This window comes from Ambystoma mexicanum, chromosome 11 (assembly GCF_040938575.1).
Source record: "Ambystoma mexicanum isolate Mex_15411 chromosome 11, UKY_AmexF1_1, whole genome shotgun sequence".
Classification (NCBI taxonomy): Eukaryota; Metazoa; Chordata; class Amphibia; order Caudata; family Ambystomatidae; genus Ambystoma; species Ambystoma mexicanum.
The window spans coordinates 1403405794-1403426911 of NC_090934.1; the positions used below are offsets into that span (position 1 = coordinate 1403405794).

Here is a 21118-nt window from a genome sequence, read left to right on the forward strand (position 1 = left end):
CACATTACAAACCACCAAAATACACAGAAATACCCCATCCCAATATTGCCTCACCCCTGATGCACATTACAAACCACCAAAATGCACAGAAATACCCCCATCCCAATACCTCCACACCCCTCACCCCTGATGCACATTACAAACCAACAAAATACACAAATACCCCTGTCCCAATATTGCCTCACCCCTCACCCCTGATGCACATTACAAACCACCAAAATACACAGAAATACCCTGTCCCAATATCGCCTCACCCGATGCACATTACAAACCCCCAAAATACACAGAAATACCCCCGCCCCAATATCGCCTCACCCCTCACCCTTGATGCACATTACAAACCACCAAAATTCGCACAAATACCCCCGCCCCAATATCGCCTCACCCCTCACCCCTGATGCACATTACAAACCACCAAAATACACAGAAATACCCCCGTCCCACTATCGCCTCACCTCTGATGCACATTACAAACCCCCAAAATACACAGAAATACCTCCGCCCTAATATCGCCTCACCCCTCACCCTTGATGCACATTACAAACCACCAAAATACGCACAAATACCCCCTCCCCAATATCCCCTCACCCCTAATGCACATTACAAACCCCCAAAATACACAAATACCCCTGTCCCAATATCGCCTCACCCCTGATGCATATTACAAACCACCAAAATACACAGGAATACCCCCTCCCCAATATCGCCTCACCCCTGATGCACATTAAAAAATAACAAAATACACAGAAATACCTCCTCCCCAATATCGCCTCACCCGATGCACATTACAAACCCCCAAAATACACAGAAATACCCCCTCCCCAATATCGCCTCACCCCTCACCCCTGATGCACATTACAAACCCCCAAAATACACAGAGATACCCCTGTCCCAATATCGCCTCACCCCTCACCCCTGATGCACATTACAAACCCCCAAAATACACAGAAATACCCCCTCCCCAATATCGCCTCACCCCCCACCCTGATGCACATTACAAACCACCAAAATACACAGAAATACCCCGTCCCAATATTGCCTCACCCCTGATGCACATTACAAACCACCAAAATACACAGAAATACCCCTGTCCCAATATCGCCTCACCCCTATGCCTGATGCACATTACAAACGCCCAAAACGCACAGAAATACACCCTCCCCAATATCGCCTCACCCCTCATGCACATTACAAACCACCAAAATAAACAGAAATACTCCCTCCCCAATATCGCCTCACCCCTGATGCAAACTACAAACCCCCAAAATACACAAATACTCCCTCCCCAATATCGCCTCACCCCTCACCACTGATGCACATTACAAACCCCCAAAATACACAGAAATACCCAGTCACAATATCGCCTCACCCCTCACCCCTGATGCACATTACAAACCCCCAAAATACACAGAAATCCCCCTCACCCCTGATGCACATTACAAACCACCTAAATACACAGAAATACCCCCTCCCCAATATCACCTCACCCCTGATGCACATTACAAACCCCCAAAATACACAAATACCCTCTCCCCAATATCGCCTCACCCCTGATGCACATTACAAACCCCCTTAATACACAGAAATACCCCGTCCCAATATTGCCTCAACCCTGATGCACATTACAAACCCCCAAAATACACAGAAATATCCCAGTCCCAATATTGCCTCACCCGATGCACATTACAAACCACCAACATACACAGAAATACCCCGTCCCAATATCGCCTCACCATTGATGCACATTACAAACCCCCCAAATACACAGAAATACCCCGTCCCAATATCACTTCACCCCTCAACCCTGATGCACATTACAAACCCCCAAAATACACAGAAATACCCCGTCCCAATATCACCTCACCCCTCAACCCTGATGCACATTACAAACCCCCAAAATACACAGAAATACCCCCGTCCCAATATCGCCTCACCCCTGATGCACATTACAAACCACCCAAATACACAGAAATACCCCCATCCCAATATTGCCTCACCCCTGATGCACATTACAAACCACCCAAATACACAGAAATACCCTGTCCCAATATTGCCTCACCCCTGATGCACATTACAAACCCCCAAAATACACAGAAATACCACCGTCTCAATATTGCCACTCTGCATTAAATAAACAATCAGCGAGAGATCACTTTAAGACTGACCAGCAACCAAATAACAATCAACTATAGGACATGTGCTTTGCAATCGCCCCCGCAGCGCCTCGCCTTCCCGCTCGGGCAAAAAAGATGACACGTGGACGTTCTTCTTACGTTCAAATCCACGTGATGAAGCACGTGATGTAGTGCAGCCCTCGTGATGAAATGGACCTTTTGACACCCACGTGATGCAATGCGGCCCGCGTGTTGACGTAGAACGGGCCTTTTTAGGGTCCGTTTCTCGGATGGGAACTAGACACTACCCTTCACGAAACGCGCATGTGCGGTTTCCAGGCAGCGCCAGGTGAGTGCCTGCCATCCAGCTCTCGTAGTGAATTTTATATGCATTTCTTTTAGCATCCATCAACTTAGAAGCTCTCGCCCCTTTGCTGTTATATTGGTAAGAGGAGCCCTTTGCAGCCCCTAGGAATGCACATTGAAGCTGTCATTCCTTGTATTGTACTTGTCACTTGTTGAAATTAAATATTGTAAGGACGTGATTTTCTAAACATCTGGCTTTGAAATTACACGGGGGGTAGCCTGTTGGTATTATAGACACAGTGGCTGCTCCAAAGCTCATTTACGGTACGATTCAGGCTCTGCAATGCTCGTAGAGGCAATGACTGCTGTGCAGCTGCTGCACAGACCATGCTCTGGTGTAAGTGACTACATACATAATAATACCTGCGCCGGCTAATGCTGTGCAGCTACTACACAGGCCCTTGCGCAGGCTAATGCTTGCAGACGCAGTGACTGCTGTGCAGCTACTACACAGGCCCTTGCGCAGGCTAATGCTCGCAGACGCAGTGACTGCTGTGCAGCTACTACACAGGCCCTTGCGCAGGCTAATGCTCGCAGACGCAGTGACTGCTGTGCAGCTACTACACAGGCCCTTGCGCAGGCTAATGCTCGCAGACGCAGTGACTGCTGTGCAGCTACTACACAGGCCCTTGCGCAGGCTAATGCAGTGACTGCTGTGCAGCTACTACACAGACCCTGCTCTGGTGTAATTGACTACATAAATAATACCTGCGCAGGCTAATGCTCGCAGAGACAGTAACTGCTGTGCAGCTGCTACACAGACCCTGCTCTGGTGTAATTGACTACATAAATAATACCTGCGCAGGCTAATGCTCGCAGATGCAGGAACTGCTGTGCAGCTGCTACACAGACCCTGCTCTGGTGTAAGTGACTATTATATATAATACCTGCACTGGTTAATGCTCGCAGACACGGTAACTGCTGTGCAACTGCTACACAGACCCCGCTGTGGTGTAAGTGACTACATATATAATAATACCTGCGCAGGATAATGCCCGCAGAGGCAGTAACTGCTGTGCAGCTACTGCAGAGACCCTGCTCTGGTGTAAGTGACTGTCACAAAGTGTTTGTGTAGGGGTGATGGAGTTCTTTCTGTGAATTGTTTACCGGTTCTTGTGGTTTAGTAGTTTTAATTTTTTTATATTTGTTTTGAGGACTGTTGCTTTGTATAGTTTGAGTTGTCTTTGGTATTTTATTTAGTCTTGTCTGGTGTATTGTTCTCTCCATTTTGTTTCCATTTTGCGGTTGTTTTTTGGCGTTTTTTTAGTTCTTCTGTGAACCATTTTGCTGCCAGTTTTTTTGGTGTTGCTTTGAATGTTTTAGCTGGTGCTAATTGGTCAATGGCCTTAGTGATCCAATTGTTGAGTGTATATTCTGTTGTATCTATTTTTGTATCAGTCGTATCTCTTTCACCTACGTTGTCGTGGTGGGTTGATAGCATGGCGGCCTCGTCCGCTAGTTTTGTTGCATAGTTGGGATTGTAAAAAGATGGTCTGTAGATCAGTAGGAATACTAAGTTGGATTGGTCGTTGAGTTCTGTCTTGATTAGGAGGAATTCATAGTCTTCTCGATGGTTGTGATGGTTTGAGATGCTCAGGTGTGTTTTTGGTGTATAACTGCGATTCCACCCCTTGGTTTTCTCTGTTGGCGTGTATTGATTTATAATTGTTGGGTATTGCTTCATTCGTGATGGCTTTATAGTTGTCTGATAGCCAGGTTTCTGTAAGGAAGAGCACGTATGTGCCTCCTTCGCTTAGGAGGTCATTGATTTCTGTTGAGTGTTTTGCCATGGATCTAATGTTGAGGAAGCTGCAGTGTAGTTTGCTGGATTTCCCTTTTGTGTTGTTGTTAGTATTGTTTGTTCTGACCAGTGTGATGTTGGTTGGGTTTCTGTTTCAGGTGGGTTTTTCCCGGTTGAGTCTTTTGGGTGGGGTGGTACTTTGTTGGTCAGTCTCTTTGTCGAGTAGACCGATAAGGTTTATAGCGGGGTTGGTTCGTTTCCGGGTGGTAAATAGGGTAGCTACCCCTCTGTTGTTCCAGTCTTGGTGATATAGGTGGTGTAGAGGGAGTGTAATGGTTTCCATTGTGTTCCTTGTTCTGGTTGGGGTATTGTCCATGGTGGAGACCGGGTTGGGATGGTTTATTAGTTGTCATCCGTTTGGTGTCCTGGTTGGGTCTGTGAAGTTTGTTGGCAGTAGGTTCGTTGTTGCTGTGCTGTTTTTGTTTACCACATTGTCGTATGTGGACAGGTAGCGAGCATTGTAGTCTCTTTGCTCTGTTTATTTGTATCTCTCCTTGGGCTATCTCAGATGCTTGTCAAGTTTTCTGGGGTTGTGGGATCATGCTGGTCGGTGCCTTCCCGAGTGGTCTGGGTCTTCTTATTATTTCTGTTGTCTTTTTTGGCTTCTTTGTCTTTCTTGTAGCGAGGCATGATGCGTGGGTTGTGATCCTTACTGGGCATCCTCTTTTGATTGGTGTTTTTCATGGTCTTTTGGGTTTAGTCTTAGCTGTTTGTGGTTTGTTGTCGCTTGTATTTGGTAGGTTGTGGGTATTTGAGACCTCGGTTGATGGCACTTTGTGGTTCCGTTTTTTTATTGCTTCTTTCTTTTTTTGGATCCTTTTCTTTTAGTTTTTTTTTTTTTATCCGGGAGGTACTTTTCGTTATGGTTGTTGATTATTGGATTTTGCGCAAAGCGAACATGAATACTGTGTGAAGGAGTGCATGTGAATACTGGCATATATTGGTGCAGTCATGTTGGGGAGAATTCTCGTTTCTGTGCTAATTCCCTTCAACCTTAGAGGCCCCCAGCTCTTTTGCTGGAGTGTAGGACCTGGAGTGAGTTAGACCCTTTTCCCACTGCCTCATGTGTTTTGACCTTTGGATTATGTGTTTTCACTGTTTTGGGAGTTTGACAAACTCCATATGCATCTACTTTTTGTATGGTGAAACACAGCACCTTCAGTGCAGTGTCACTGAGAAATCGTTTAGAATTCTCATAAGGTTTAAAATAACTTTTCTTGTGTGAACTACTGTTACCAAGAATAGTAAAGTGAAATTGACTTTACTTAACTTTTCTCTTTGTAGGTCCAGCACACACCATCTTATGTGGAGTGCTGGCGGGAGGCGGGGGGTTACCTAGTAGCTCCTTATCCTACATTCTCATGTAACATTTGTATGTTGCCCTCCCTACTTTTAAATGGCTAGTGGCAGTGGTTTAATTTTTCCTACCATCGTGCTTTTCTACTGCAGGCTGAATGCTCAGCTGCAGTATAGTACCCAGGGGTGACCATTTTATCAAAACGGCCCCTGTCTTCTTTTTTTGCCATTTTCCGTTTGTGAGGTTTTTCTTGGGTTTTGCTCTGCGCGTCGAACAGATTGGAGCCCTTTGTTTGTCTTTGCCTTTGGCGCACTTCAGCCCTGAGGCCCGCCTCTGGCTCCAGTTTGTCTGGAAGGACAGGATATGAGGGAGGGTCCTGAAACTCCCCTGCCCTTTGTCTCTAGGAATGCCTGAATGCAACCAGTCCTAAATGGCTGGCTGTCCTTTCAGGACAGCGACCCTGATCTGTCATTGACGGCCCAGGCTGTGCATGAATGGGAGAAACCTGCTTAAAAGGCGAGGGTTTTGGGACTAGAGGCAGAGTCGACCACTGGGAGAAACACCTGACGAAGAAACCGTGAACAAAGCGTGCTGCATCCTCCTGGACCTTTGAATTGCGTGGTGAAGCCCTGCTGCAGTGCTGAAACTCCCTTTTCAGACAGAGAAGCTCCGGAATGGATGGCTTCTCCCCTTGGGTTAGTGGGACCAACTAACCCAGAGACGAACTCCACTGGTCCATCTTCCCTGTCTGGCTGTATTTCTTCATTGCTGCAAGAACCAAGTGCCAGGGGTCGAGTAATCTGTAGTTGAGTGAAACGTCTGAAATCCGGCTAGAAGCTCCAGGAATCTCCTAAGGACCCTCCAAAAGCAGAACGGCCAGAGCTAGAGTCCCCTTACTAGACCCAAGGAGTGAAGGATGCCCAACCGGTACCAGATGGCCACAACAGTGCTGTTTACTAGGTGCTGAAACCGCAATGTGCCCGTAGCTGCCAACGACCTCCGAAGTACCATCGCAGGAGCCCTACAGATGTCCTCCCTCTTGTCCCCACGTCTGAGGCTCAGGAACACGGGGTCTGCAACGCTGTAGCAGGACAGAAACCAGCTGAACCACTCTTCTTCAAACCAGAGGTACTGTTTAGACTTAAGGTACTTACCTCACTGTCTTGTAGCCTTGCTTTTCTAATTTGGAAATTGCAGTGGCTTACTTTTAGAGTTGATTCCAACTCTGTTTTCACAGCTTGTAACCCTACAAGTGATTTTCTAACAAACTCTCTAACTTTGTGCAAGACTTTTGATTCTAAGAAGTGCCTCAGCTCCATAGACTGTTTCAAATTGACTTTGACTGTCCTGGCTCCCTGCAGACTCTTCTAGCCCACTGACTTTGATATGCTTTGTCCTTCATAGGTGGTTAACTTGTTTTAGACTGTTACTCAACCACATTGCCTAAATATCCCCAGATACAAACTCCAAAATGCAGGAGGTTCTAGCTTCCCTGTGCTTGCCACTAAACTCTGGAACTCCCTACCACTCGACTTAGATCTGAACCGTCTTTTCATAGATTCAGACACAGTGCCAAAACCTGGTTACTGACCAAAGAAGCCTAGAACGCCCATCTCTACCCTATTATCGCACCTACTGCCTGCAACCCGTGTAAATTCTGCCTTGTTTGCAATACCTTGTACATTACCTGTAACTGTTTGATAATGCTCTAAACTTTCTGTATTGTCCACCTACGGTCCATGCTGTATTATATTTTTATGTTGTAATCAATTCAAGCGCCTGGATGCCCGAGGGCCAGGCAGCGCTATACAAATAATAAACTACTGCTGGGAAAGGCTTGTCTAGATTTCATTGGAATATTTAGTTGTCCTCACATAAACTGAGAACCTGTTTCCTTCCTTAAACCTTTCCTTTCTGCAACCTTAGAATCTCCAAAGTATAACTAGTGTGATATATAAATACCATTACTGTCCTTGTGATTGAAGTCACCCCAGGATGTTGCAATTGTGCATGAAGCATAGCTAAAGATTATCCACTAACTTGCTCTGATTCTATAAAGTAATTGTAAAGTATATTTACATTGTTAGATGAATTGCCTTTCTAAAAAACGCTTATTTAAAAATGTATGTTAATGTAAATAAATAACTCATTATAACTGAAACCTTGAGTGTGTTACTTGGTTACTTGTATTTACAGATTTCATTTGTACAGCTCACAGTTATCCCTCTTGAGATAGGCCTGGCTGCTCAGTCACACTGCCAACCTGTGTAGTTCAGACCTATATCAAAAGGTGGGTTTACCTAATACCAAGCAGATAAGTGTTGTGTAGTCTCACACAGTGGGACTACACCAATTCATACCTAACAAGTCAGCATGGAAATGTATTGATTGTGATGGCGCTGGGTTTTGACTGGGATAGCAAAGGATTCTCACCCAGGAGTTGCATGCTGTTTTTAGGCCTCTTTTCTACCACTTTGGCCCAACATAGTCTCTGGCTTTATCCATGCCTCATTGGGGATTGTGAGGGTGATGGGTGCCTGCGTTTGACTGTGATGGCAAACGATTCTCAGGGGTGCATGGCTTCCACTTTGGCCCAACATAGTCTCAAGCTTTACCCTTGCCACTGTGAGGGATCATTCAGCATAAGTGCAACTCAGCAAAAGCAGAATGACAATCTGTATTGGTCTGCATATCATCCTACAATCTCTGATGTTCTGAAGTAATCAGTAAGTCATCCCCAAATCATCAAAAACAATCATGTATCATGGCAATGCTCTTGAAGTAATCAGCAGGCCATCCCAGATGCATACCCAAATCATCAGGGACAAACGTGAAATCTCTTGAAGTGATCAGTAGGTCATCCTAAAAGCATCAGGAACAAAGTTTTCTAAAATGGGGATATTAGCATATTCATTAAGTCATCTTAAGATCATCCCCAAATCAGCACCCACCATTCTGAGATATTTGCTGATGACTTTTTTAACAGCGTGATGGCATGTGATGATGTGGGAATGACTTCTAGTGTAGTTCGATGATCATCAAATGACCCCAGGATGGTCTCTAAAGTCATCCTTTTAGACCAGGGAACTCCAGCGTCAATGCGCATACCAGTGCAACAAAAAGCGGCGTCACATTCACCCTGCCTCAGCTCCGCTCCTTCTATTGCTCTGTTATTACCATCAACGTTTCAGCTGACATTTCTCCATCCTTGTCACCTATTGAGTACTGGAAAGGTAAACCTACTCTGGGAATCGGTGGGGGAGCGGCCAGAGCGATGGGGCGGGGAAAGGAGTAAGCATAGCTGGCAAGTGATGAGCAATTCAAAAGTGTAAAAACACTGGGCTAAAACAAAAGTAACACTTTTTATAGCGATGACTTTGAACATAATAATAAAGCGACTTCACAATGTTTTCGTAGTAAGAGGTCCACCAAAAAGAGTATGATTTTAGCTTTATTTTTCCTATCCTACATGGAAGGCTTCAATTGCCAGCGCACAAAGTATCTAAATTGGGTTTAAACTGTAGCTTCAAAATGGAAAGAAATATACTGAAAAAATGCAGGATAACATCATCTGCGTGTAATCATCATTTCAGATATCATACAGCTTTATGTGCCCATCCCATTTCTAATTGCCCACCATTCACACCTCTTAAGGGATAGTAGCATCTCTCAATCCCCCACTCGCTGCTGTGTCAGCCACCATCTAACTTTAATCACAACTTCTAATGTGCTTAAATGCAAAACCAAGACCAATCCTAGCAGAGCTTTTCTGACGTTTGAATTTTGCCTCTGAGCGTTTGTAACAGCTCACCACTCATGGTAAGTCTGTGGCATCTTAGGAATGGGTGTTTCATTTGTATTAAATGAAAATGATATGTTTTCAAATTTAGATTTTAAAAAATCAATATCAGTCTTTCTAAATCAAACTGTCATGCCCAAATGCCGGCTACCCACATTCTAGTTTTGCGGTTTAAAAAATAAAATAAAAAATAAAATAAAATGCCCCAGCCGCACACAAGTGCGTGCGGTGGCTGACGGGCAAGGGAAGTTGGCTAAGTGTGTTTTTTGTTTTTATTTGTGTTTGTGTGTATTTATGTATGTTTGTGACTGCGGGAGGAGGGGAATGTTTGTGGTGGGAAAGGGAGGGGGCCGGGGAGTGGATACATTTGCATATCTGTGGTGGAGGATGAGGGTTATGCGTTGGGCTGGGAAGGGGGCAGTGGGGAACCCACCCCCAATTTCCAAGAAATCCGGCCAGTGTGGGCGAGAGTTGAGGCGGGATTTCCTTCCTGGTAGGTGGTCAGAATGTGATATTTCGGCATTTTAAAGGCCACACAAATTCGGCCGAAATGTGTCTTCATTTTTTCTGTCCAGACTTTAAAATCTGGAAAGATCACACAGAACATTTTTGTTTCGCTGTTTTCTGGATCCAGGGAGGCAAGTTTCCAAATCTCTGGGAAAATTGGCCCAATTTCAGAACTGCTCCTAGTTCCAAATACCGCAGCTGGAGGCAGGCACCAGCTGCAGCCATCAGGGGCCTGACATAAAATGCAGCAATGTGAAAGAGGGCTTTATTCCTTGACTAATAGTTAACATCTGCGAGCATAGTTGCTTTGTGGCACCCACAAAGCAAAGGGAAGGGTATATAGGAGAAAATTGATCTGCCACAAGCTTTGGAGAAATTCAGATCAGGCAAGTGCTGGTAAAAGGGAGATGGGAGAAGAGCACTGTACGTGATTACAATAGGTCCACAGGTAGAAAACATGGACATGTTTTAAGTGCCAGGCTAGGATGTGTAATATAGACGAATGAGGACGTGCCGTCCAATGAGAGGAAGTACACAATGAACAACATTATAATAGGGTAAAAGCCCTCCAAACATTCCATGTTGAGGTTTGTTCTCGGGGGGGAAGAATTTTTTTAAAAAAGGAGTGTTCAGTGCTTTCTCAAGGAGAAGATGGTTCTGTTTGGCTCTGAGGTCCACAGGGTTTCAGGCAGCAGTACTAGCAGAGTTTAATGTTTTTCCTCATTATTTCATCTTGCGTAAAGGATGTGGAAACACAATTTTCTGAAGGGGATGATCCGAGATATCCATTGAGGGCAGTATTTCCTTGTATTTTGAGTGATGGAACCTAGGTCAGTGATCCAAAACTCTAAAAGGTTCGGTGTATGTTCCATAGTACTGAAATCAATGCAAGCTAAAACAGGAAGCCAGTTCAATGCAGTCCGCGCTCAGGAGAGAGGTACTCAGGGTGTCCGGCCAGTGACCAGTCTGACAACCTCATTTTGAGTTGCCTGTATTTGGTACGATGGGTGTTTAGGACTATCTTAATTAAGACTTTTACAGTAATTGAAACTTGAGATTATCATTGCTGAGGCAGCTCTTAACGCTCGGAATCATGTTGAAAAGCAGAAGACTAGGTTTCAACATGTGGAGTTGGAAGTAGAAGTTCTTGGTGACCGTATTAACCTGTTGGGCAAAAGTCGTTCAACCAAATAAAAACAATCACCTTCTGCTGTTGCAAAAATATGTAGGCCTGGAGAAGGGAAGTGCAGGAGAAATTGAGGGGCCCAAGTAGAACTTTATTTTGAGACTTTCAAAGAGACCCAATTCTCAAACACTCAGTCTTGAATTTTCCACAGGCAGGAGGAAATGCTCAGTATCGCTGGGGTGTTCTTGTCCAGGGACTGCAGGGTTTCATGTCGTATGTATGAAAGAGCCCACTATGTGCCTCATGTTAGTTGGCATCCTGATTTGTTGATTATGGATAAGAGAGTTAGATTGACTGCATTCCATAAGCTGTTGGGTGGTGACTTTTTCAAGGATGTTTCAAATAAAGTGTATTTGCAGTTGGGCAATTGTTGGCCACAATGCAGGCCTCGTTGGATGATTTTTTTGTTGTTGTTGTTTTTGGTTTTTTTGTGGCTTTTTTTTTTGGAGAAATAAGTTGGATCTTTTGGGACCATTATGTGCATAAACTAGTTTTCCTCGTCTCTACCCCCTTCACCTACCCTATTCCTTTTTCTACTTCCTTTTGCCGTCAGGATCTTTAGTCATTTTCTACTGTCTCCTTTCTATGCTCTCTGTTCGATTCTTCTTTCCCATGCATGTTTTCCACCTTTTCTTCTGATCAAGCATCTGTGTGCCTTCACAGTTCTCTTACTGCTACTCTTGACTCTAGTAGCCCTCTTTTCCCCTTTGTTCCTTGTCGAAAACCTCCCCAATCATGGCTGTCCCCCTTTCTCTGCTCCATTCCCACTTCCTTGCACCGTGCCGGAAGACGTTGGAAGAACACTGAACCCTTCTGATCTAGCTGCTCCGTTGGTTCATCACACGTCTTATAACTCTTCTCTACTCGGTGCTAAAAAGACCCTCTACTTTCCTTTCTAGTGCCCTATTTCCCACCACCGCCACATATTTCAGGTCATAAACCACATGCTTTTGCTTCCCTGATCCTTCTGTTACCTTGAGTCTTTCTTGTTCGGACTTCGCTGATTTCTTTACCTCCCAGGTCCTTTCTCTATGTGATTAATTCTGATGTACCCCCACCTCCCCTTTGACACCGCACCTCCTGGCTTGGCTTGCCCTTCTCACACTCTGCTTTTATCTTTCTGTGCTCTCTTTCTGGCACAGCTTCTCTTCTTGCCTGTGACCACCCTTTGGCTTCCAGTCTTGACCCACTTCCTTTGCTTATCCCTTCAATTTTCCCCTCTCTTCTTCCTTACCTTACCACACTTATCAATCTTTATCTTCTATTCTTAAAAAACCCTCCCTCGATCCCTCACTACTATCAAACTTCAGACCAATTTCTTTATTCCCCTTTCTTTCTAAACTCTTAGAGCAGTCTACTCCCAAGTTTCCTCCTTTCTTATCCTCCATTCTCTGCTACATCTAACACAGTCAGCTTTACAACCCGGTCAGTCTGCGGAAACTGCCCTTCATGTTGCAAACTCCCTCCTCTTCTGTTGGCACAAAAAAGCTTCTTCCATACTTATTCTAATCAATCTTTATGATGCTTTTAACATCACTGATCATGCCACACTTCTGTCTTCCCTCACCTCCCTTGGTTTTTCTGACTCCATTGTCCACTGGTTCAATCTCTATCTTTGTGATCGCTCTGTTTCTTGGACTGATCTATATTCCTCAGCTCGTTCTCTTCTCTATGGTGCTCCTCAAGGTTTGGTGAGTGGCCCCTTCCTTTTCTTATACAATCCCTTTCTCACTTACCGAGTCTTTCAATCTGTCATATTTCGAATAGATTGTGTTCTCCCACATATTCCTCATCTTTGTTAATTATCTACCAGCTTCAGCTGCTTTGGCAAAAAAAGTCAACAGGGGGCGCAGTGTAGTAGCGTTGATGTCCCTTGAAGGCCTCCGTCCGATGGTCGACGTCATCCGCAGTATACACGCGCAGTGCCCGTTGGCTCCAGTTCTGTTTTTTCGATGCGGCTTTCGCTTCGAGAGAAAATACGGCGTGGTTTGGTTAGTTAAATAAAAAACAGAAAACGTCATGCCTTCACCGTCGACGCCCAAGACGGGTTTTAAGAAATGTGAGGATTGTGGGTCGAAGATGTCCATCACTGACCCCCACCACATTTGCCTGTGGTAGATTAGTAGTGGGTAGAATTCCTACATCCCATTCTGTTCCAAAAATGTTTTTTTCTGATTAGTTGAGAAATTCTCCTCGTCAAAATAGATCGAAGAAATCTTGACCGAGGAACGTTCTCTTAATCTTCTTGCAGGAAGTCGAAAAAAAGACATCATGGGTCTCCTCCTTCCTCGAGTGACTCCTCACCCGAGAGAATAACATGTCCAACTAAATCCGACACCCCATCTAAATGGGAAGCATTTCGGGGGGAAATGATGAAAATCTTTGAGAGGGGAGCCCCTACTACATCGAAAGAACAGAAGAAAGACCATGGCCCTCATTACGACCCTGGCGGTAAGTAAAGGTCATTACCGGCATGGCGCAATTAACGTGTCCGTGCTGTCCAGATACCGCTAAAAGCGGCACATTACAACTTCTCAGGCACGAGCATTGCGCCATGCCGGTAATGTTATCCCCGCCATGCCAAAGTCCTTAAAACACCACTTACCGGCATCCTATGCCGTGCAAATAGCACCTCCGCCACCCTAGCTATCGACATTAGCGGTGACCGCAAATAGCGGAAACCGGTATTAGCAGTGAACGCAAATAAGGGGATCTGGAAGTTGCGTCACCGCACAGGAACGGGAAAGAGCCTGGCGGCCATCTTTAAAAACACAATCCATTGCCATCCTCTTCAACCAGTGGACACCTGACCCCCCCCCCCCCCAACCTCCACAAACCTTCTCCTACACCTATCAATCATCAGAATGCCTAAAGTTCTGAAAAACACAGAGATCGGCTGCGGCAGGAGCGCTTTTGCAGGGAGGAGTTGAATATGTTGGCAGAAACACTACAAGAACATGCCGAAGTAGTTTTCTCGACAGAGATGACCAGACCGGCGATAACACGGAAGAAGGCCATATGGGACATGGTAGCATAGAGGGTCAGTGCCGTTGGCATAAGACCCCGCAATGCAAGACAGTGCAGAAAAAGGTGGGACGATCTACGGCTCCGCGTGAGGAGTATACTGTCTGCAAATAGAAACCAGGGCATGGCAACTGGTGAAGGAGCGGAGTCACCGATCAAAATGCAGCCGTGGGAGGAGATATGTGCCGCAACCATAGGCACAGAGAGCATCGAAGGGGTCAGAGAAATGGAGAGAGGAGCCCCGACATCAGGTGACGCAGGTAGGTGCCTTGAATCCAAACTCACTGAAGTCCAGATTTTTGGGAAGCGCAATGATGCCTAACTGGGTTAACACGACACATTAGCAGAAGACTGCCTACAGGCAGTGTTGATCTCCACCTTCTACACATGCAGTATGCACACCCTTTCTGTAGGCACCCACATGCCTCCATGCTTCTACCACCTAAGAGGAAGACAACCTGTATGTCACTGCCTCCAATGTGCACCATCTAGTATTCAAAATGAATGCAGCCATCACAATGCCTGCTCAATCTCCGCAGACCCATCACTAACCCTTTCCCTCCTTTGCTCCACCACAGGCTCTCATTCGGACAGTGCCGACGATGACACTGCCACCACACCTGCCAAGAAGGCCAGGTCCGAAGTCCCAACACACCGACCCTCCACCTCTGCTGCAAAAAGCAAAACCCCACAGTAGCCGAAATCTACCAGCACAACACAGGCCAGGGCACAGATGTGCACCAAGTTAAGCACCACGGTACCACCTGCGACAAACATCCACCAAGTGGTGTCCACTGAAGGCACTGGGTCTGCAGGAAGCAGCACGATTGGAGAGACTGCTGCCACCGCAGCAAGCTCGGACAATGATGTAGGGGATGATGAGGATGTTTTTGTGGGTCCCCCCACTACCCTCCCTTCGTTCCCCCTACCTGTCCCCATGCAGCCAGCATGATGATGACATACAGGGGCAATCCCCTGATGACTTTTGGTCGGCCACTCCATGCCCAGTGGCAGATGTGCAGGAGGGGAGCAGCACAATGGACATGCCACTAACATTATCCATAGTCCAAAAAAAACAGGAGTCGATGGAAGAAATCATCTCGCGCCAACAACTGTCCACCCTCTTGACACAGCATGTGGCAGATTGTTGCATTTCCGCCCTTGCACTTCCACAATGTGCAGAAACTGTGAAGGCTGCCATAGAGTCCAGCTCCAAGGATATTTGTGCAGAACTGGCCGCTGTGTGGCACGTACTTTCGGAGCTTGTGCAAACGATGAGGGACATGCGTCTTGTGAGCAGGCCAGTACCTCCTCGGCTGCAAGTTCTACAAGAACCAGCCCCGTCCGCAGATCGGGCAGGAACCTGCGGCATACTGACAGGGGTGCACCGGGTGCCGGGAGAGGGGGTGCCAATAGAGGCCACCCTGTGGAACGATCACACATGATGCACTTGAACACTGACATCCATAACATGTTAAGGGGGAGTGGGTGTGTTGGGGGGGAGTGGGTGTGTTGGGGGGGGGGAGTGGGTGTGTGGGGGAGTTGAGGGGGAGTGGGTGTGTTGGGGAGGGGGGAGTGGGTGTGTTCATTCAAATCACTATTTCAATACACTTTTTGGTTATGCACAAATCACATGTGTGGACATTGCTCATTGCATACGTGTGCTTTATTGGTGAACGGTCCACAGTGTGCATGTCCCAGACACACACAGTGCCCCAAGTGCCATCTCCATGTGACACCCCCGTCCATGTGTGCTAGAAGCATTGGTTAATGAGAGTCTGACGCATGTCACGTTCCTCCTGTGCATCGCTTCCTCCATGAGGTGCTGCCCCATCCCCACCCTCATCATCATCTTCGTCAGGTGGTTGCAGTTCAGCGTCAGGGGGCAGGGGCACATTCCGTCTGATGCACATATTGTGTAGCATTACACATGCCATGACGATCTTTGCCACCTTCTCATGGCGGTACAGGAGTGCCCCACCAGACCTGCTGAAGCAGCGAAACCGTGCCTTCAAGAGGCCAAATGTCTGCTCAATCACCACACGGGTTCGTGCATGTGCACGATTGAAGTCCTCCTCGTGCCGGTTCTGTGGGTTCCGGACTGGGGTAAGGAGCCACCTCCTTAAGGGATAGCCTGCATCACCTGTATGTGGGAAACAATGCATGTGTCAGTCAGGACATCAGATTGCAAATCATTATGTGACACCATGGCATGCATTCACCTTTTAGCTTGAACCCCATTTCCATGCACGAATGGAGTCACACGATGTGACCACTATGTGTATTCCCCTCATGGACAGTTTTGCATGCCATCAACTAGTGTACGCAGGGAGGTCCTTGTGAGTGCCCATCCACTGTGTTAGTCCATAGCGGTTGTTTTGGTGATCTGGCAGATGTCCAGTGATATTAATGCTTTCATCATGGCACCATTGCTGTCAGCCTCATGATGATCTCACTGAGCACCAAAAATGTTGTTATGCAATTCAGTTGGGCCTCTGTGTCAGTGTAGTGGTGTGTTGGTGTTCATGACCGCCATGTGACTCCTTTGTGCGCAGTTATGGGGGACTGGCCTTTCAGTTGATGGTGTTTGGTGCTGTGTATTGCCTTTAGTCATTGCATATAGCTACATTGCATTGGGGTGGGTGTGGTCTGATTTGGTAGAGTGCACATGCAGATGGTTGTGGAATGGTTGGAACACAGCTTCATTCACATGGTAGGGCTGATCACATCTAGCATTATGTGGTCTGGTGTCAGCTTAAGTCTGGCTTGCTTTAGGTTATGAGCTTGCTAGATTCAAAAAATGGGCTCCTGGTTATGGACCTATTCTACCCAGGAGCGTTACTTTAAGACAAAAATTACAATTGAATAGGTACAAAGAAGAGTGCTCTAATGAAAACACACTGTTTCACCCCTTATTACCCTCTGCATTAAAGGAGAAAAAGAAAGAAACTCACTTTTTTTGTTGTTTGGAGAAAATAATAGTTTGTTTATCTATGCAGTTGAAAAAATCAACATAGAGTGAACAGTTCTCCAAACAACATAACATCACACGGTTTAATGAAACCAACCGTACAGGCTTATAGGATATATTTACAAACACATGGGGTCACATAGTTTGACACAACAGTCGTGTAAGTAACGCAAACTCAATCAAAATACATAGTTTGTTATGGTGATTCATATACTTCAGTATAAAACAACACAATTAGACAAAGTAAGCAACAACAGAAAAAAAAAAGGGGGTTCGTGAATTGACAATTGGTAGTGGACAGTGACAATGCACTGTTGTTCGGGGTGCGTCTACACCAAGGTGTTTCGGCCGTTTAGGTGGACCAATTATGTCCCAGCATATGTACGGCCTTCATCAGGACGAAGTGCTGCACGGGGTGGAATAGGTGCTGCAGGGGAAAGGGAAAAATTATTTTTTCAATCCGAGCATTAATGGTGGAGTTATTTGTCTTTTTCGGACGCACTCGATCCAACATGGCCGACATAGATATCATTTTTCAAATTTACATTCCAAATTACGTTTTTAGATTGGCAAACCCATGGCCAAGACTGATATTAGTGTATTTTTCCAGTCCGAGCCCTAATGGTTGAGTTATCTGTCATTTTCGGACGCACTTGATCCAAAATGGCCGCCGTATAAATAGAAAAGGCTCCTAGTAACAGCGTTACTAACGCTATGCCGCCAGGCCCCTTTCGAGCCCCGGAGTGAGTCAGCACATTTCTACAGCGCTCTCCACTGGCCCGCTATTCGTGATTCATGCACAAAGGTAAGATCTTTGTAGACACACCACCATTAGGTCAGGCATTTTGTTCCCTGAGTGGAACTCCCACTAATATGCCCCTTATTCATTTATGTGTTCAGGTTTCCGCGCGAGGACCGCATATTTAAAATCAGAGTCCATCCCACTCCAAGATCCTCACAAGTGAGGTAAGATTGGTTGACCTATAACTCAGTTGTTATTTAAGTATCTGTAAGACACCAGATCACTATTGAGTGCCCTTCTTTGCTTTTTAATAGGATTACACTAAGATCCTTCCCACGCCTGGCGTAATACTAGACATTCGTGCCAGTGGAAATAATTATCCACAGGTAAGCTGTGGCCTCACAGTATTGGATTTATTCCTTTGTTTAAATGATACACGCTCGAACACACTCCCCTGACGAGTTTTTCCCTTTCCCTTTCCCCTGCAGCACCTATTCCACCCCGTGCAGTACTTCGTCCTGATGAAGGCCGTACATATGCTGGGACATAATTGGTCCACCTAAACGGCCGAAACACCTTGGTGTAGACGCACCCCGAACAACAGTGCATTGTCACTGTCCACTACCAATTGTCAATTCACGAACCCCTTTTTTTTTCTGTTGTTGCTTACTTTGTCTAATTGTGTTGTTTTATACTGAAGTATATGAATCACCATAACAAACTATGTATTTTGATTGAGTTTGCGTTACTTACACGACTGTTGTGTCAAACTATGTGACCCCATGTGTTTGTAAATATATCCTATAAGCCTGTATGGTTGGTTTCATTAAACCGTGTGATGTTATGTTGTTTGGAGAACTGTTCACTCTATGTTGATTTTTTCAACTGCATAGATAAACAAACTATTATTTTCTCCAAACAACAAAAAAAGTGAGTTTCTTTCTTTTTCTCCTTTAATGCAGAGGGTAATAAGGGGTGAAACAGTGTGTTTTCATTAGGTTATGAGCTTGCTCCATTACTTCTGGTACTCGCAGCCAGGTAAAGTATGCATCGCTTCCCCCCCCCCCCATGTCAGACAGGTAAAGTATGCATTGGTACGTCAATCACCTACCTCACATTTTCATGGCCATGACATGAGACTCACCGAGTAGCCAGGATCTCGTCCCTGCATGTCGCTCCATGTAGCGTGGTATTGTGGAGTTCCGCAGGACCATTGAATCATGGGTTGATCCGGGGAATCGGGCACAACAATGTCTGATGATCCTGTTCGAGTCACTTGCCATTTGCACGTTGATTGAGTGGTATAGCTTACGGTTGCGGTACACTACCTCCATGGCATGTGGGACCACCAATTCCACATGGGTGCAGTCGATGGCACCAATGCAACCAGGTATGCCGGCCAGTGCATGGAAACCCACTTTAGTGTTTGCGATCTCCTGGGCAGACCATGGTAAGGAAATGTGGTTGTATGTGTGCTTGAGGAGGAAATCAAGCACTTGGTTCAGCGTACGTGAGAATAATGGTTGCGAAATGCCATGCAAGTGCCCCACTGTGTGCTGGTAGGTGCCTGTGGCCAGGAAGTGGAGCACGGACACTAGCTTCAGTAGGGGGTGGGGGGGTGGCAGTGGGTGTTTCAATCATGCTGACAATGTCGTCGTGTATCATGTCCACAATGGTGGTGATGGTGTCCTGGTCCAAACGGTACAGGGTGTGGATCTGCTCAGCGGTGAGGTTGAATGGACTGGCTCTGATGCGTGGGATTGGGGGCTGCCTGCGTGGTGGCACTGGCTCTGCTGGTGGGGCTTGCAGGCCCTGCCTTGCCCCCTTCTCCTCCTGCGTCTCCTCTGTGCTGCCTGTTGTAGTAGTTGTTGTTGTAGCACTTCCATTGCAATCAGGTCCTCCAGCCCCAACATTGCTAGTCATATTGGAATCATTGTGGAGTGTAACTGGGTGTGGGAAGAGGTGGGGTGTGCTCCTTTTATACTTGCCCAGTCTGCATTGCCTCCACCTGTGCTGATTGTGTGCACCTGTGGCAGCTGGGAACACTGCACATGGCCATTTAAGGTTGGTCCCTGATGGCGGTATTGGCACCATGGCGGTAAGTTACTTTACGGCCTTCACAGAGTCGTTATTTCCATGTCCGCATGAGTCATAATGTTCCCAACTTAGTGCCATGGCGGTATTTACGGCATTGGAGTTGCGTGCCCATGCCCATGGCGCCTTTAACGGCACCGCTCTCGGGTCATAATCGGCCCTAGTGGTAGGGGATGCTGGTAATCCTTTACCGGCATCGTTTTTCACTTACCGCCAGGGTCATAATGAGGCCCCATGTCACGGTCGCTCTGCACAAAGACGAGTAAGGGAAGTCTAAGGCAAAACCCTGTGCACCCTTGAGCCCAGGACGCAAGCCTGACTAACATCGAGAGCCTTGGAAGCCTCGAAAGAGTGAAAGGGTGTCCAGGACCTCGACAAGCAAAGAGTCTGGACCTTCGACTGTTTTGTCAAAGACAACTTTGACGAAAACAAAACCAATTCCATCTACGCCCCATGACATTGGAACCTTCGACACCCATATTGAAGCCATTGACGCCTAAATCGAAGACTTCAAAGTCATTGGCCTCAAGGCCTATTCAGACATTTTTCGGAGCCATTGAAGGCAACACAAGAGAAAAATCCTCTAAGCCTCTGCCACAATAAGATTTCTTTAAATCTTGTTCTTCAATTTATGAAGAACATGAACCATCCGATGATGATCAAACACCTTTTGGTCTTCAATATGGCACTCCAAATGTGCCAGATAAGTTTATTTCAGAGGAATCTAGGCTTAAAGATCTGTACGAGAAACTACAATCAGCCAGTGGAGTAGATACATCTCCTAAGCTGGAATCTGGAAAGCCATATCCTGTAGATCATGCTGACAGCTCATATAGACAATTGATGAGAAAAGTAGTAGAATATTTGGCATGGAGTAGTCCTGCTCCTCCTTTTCAACTGGATGACTTAACGGACATATTAGACCATGGTCCACAGAGGGATACCATTTTGCTCTTCCATATTGCTTTGCAAAAGAGGCTCACAACAAATGGGAAACCCCAGATTCTTTTTCTGCGGTTAATAAGAACTTTCCCAAGAAATATAGGCCACAAGCAGTGACCCAGATTACAAAAACAATCACCTGACTCTGGAAAGTTTAGTGATGCAAGCAGCCACATCCACAAAACAATCTGCTTACCCTACCATTCCTAAAGATAGGGATGATAAATGGGAGGACGCTTGGGTGTTGAAAGTATTTACTGCTGGTAGCATGGCCT

At 46.1% G+C, this 21118-nt stretch overlaps 1 protein-coding gene across 2 annotated transcripts in view; it reads left to right on the forward strand.

Annotated features, from left to right (window-relative positions):
* Positions 1-2357: 2357 nt before the first annotated feature.
* Positions 2358-21118, forward strand: part of LINS1 (lines homolog 1) — a 142450-nt gene continuing 123689 nt past the window's right edge. The window contains exon 1 of one of the 2 annotated variants that reach the window (XM_069625031.1): positions 2358-2463. The gene's annotated coding sequence lies outside the window, so the exon portion shown is untranslated. Of the gene's footprint in view, positions 2560-21118 lie in introns of both variants that reach the window. The other variant, XM_069625032.1, reaches the window with a different exon arrangement.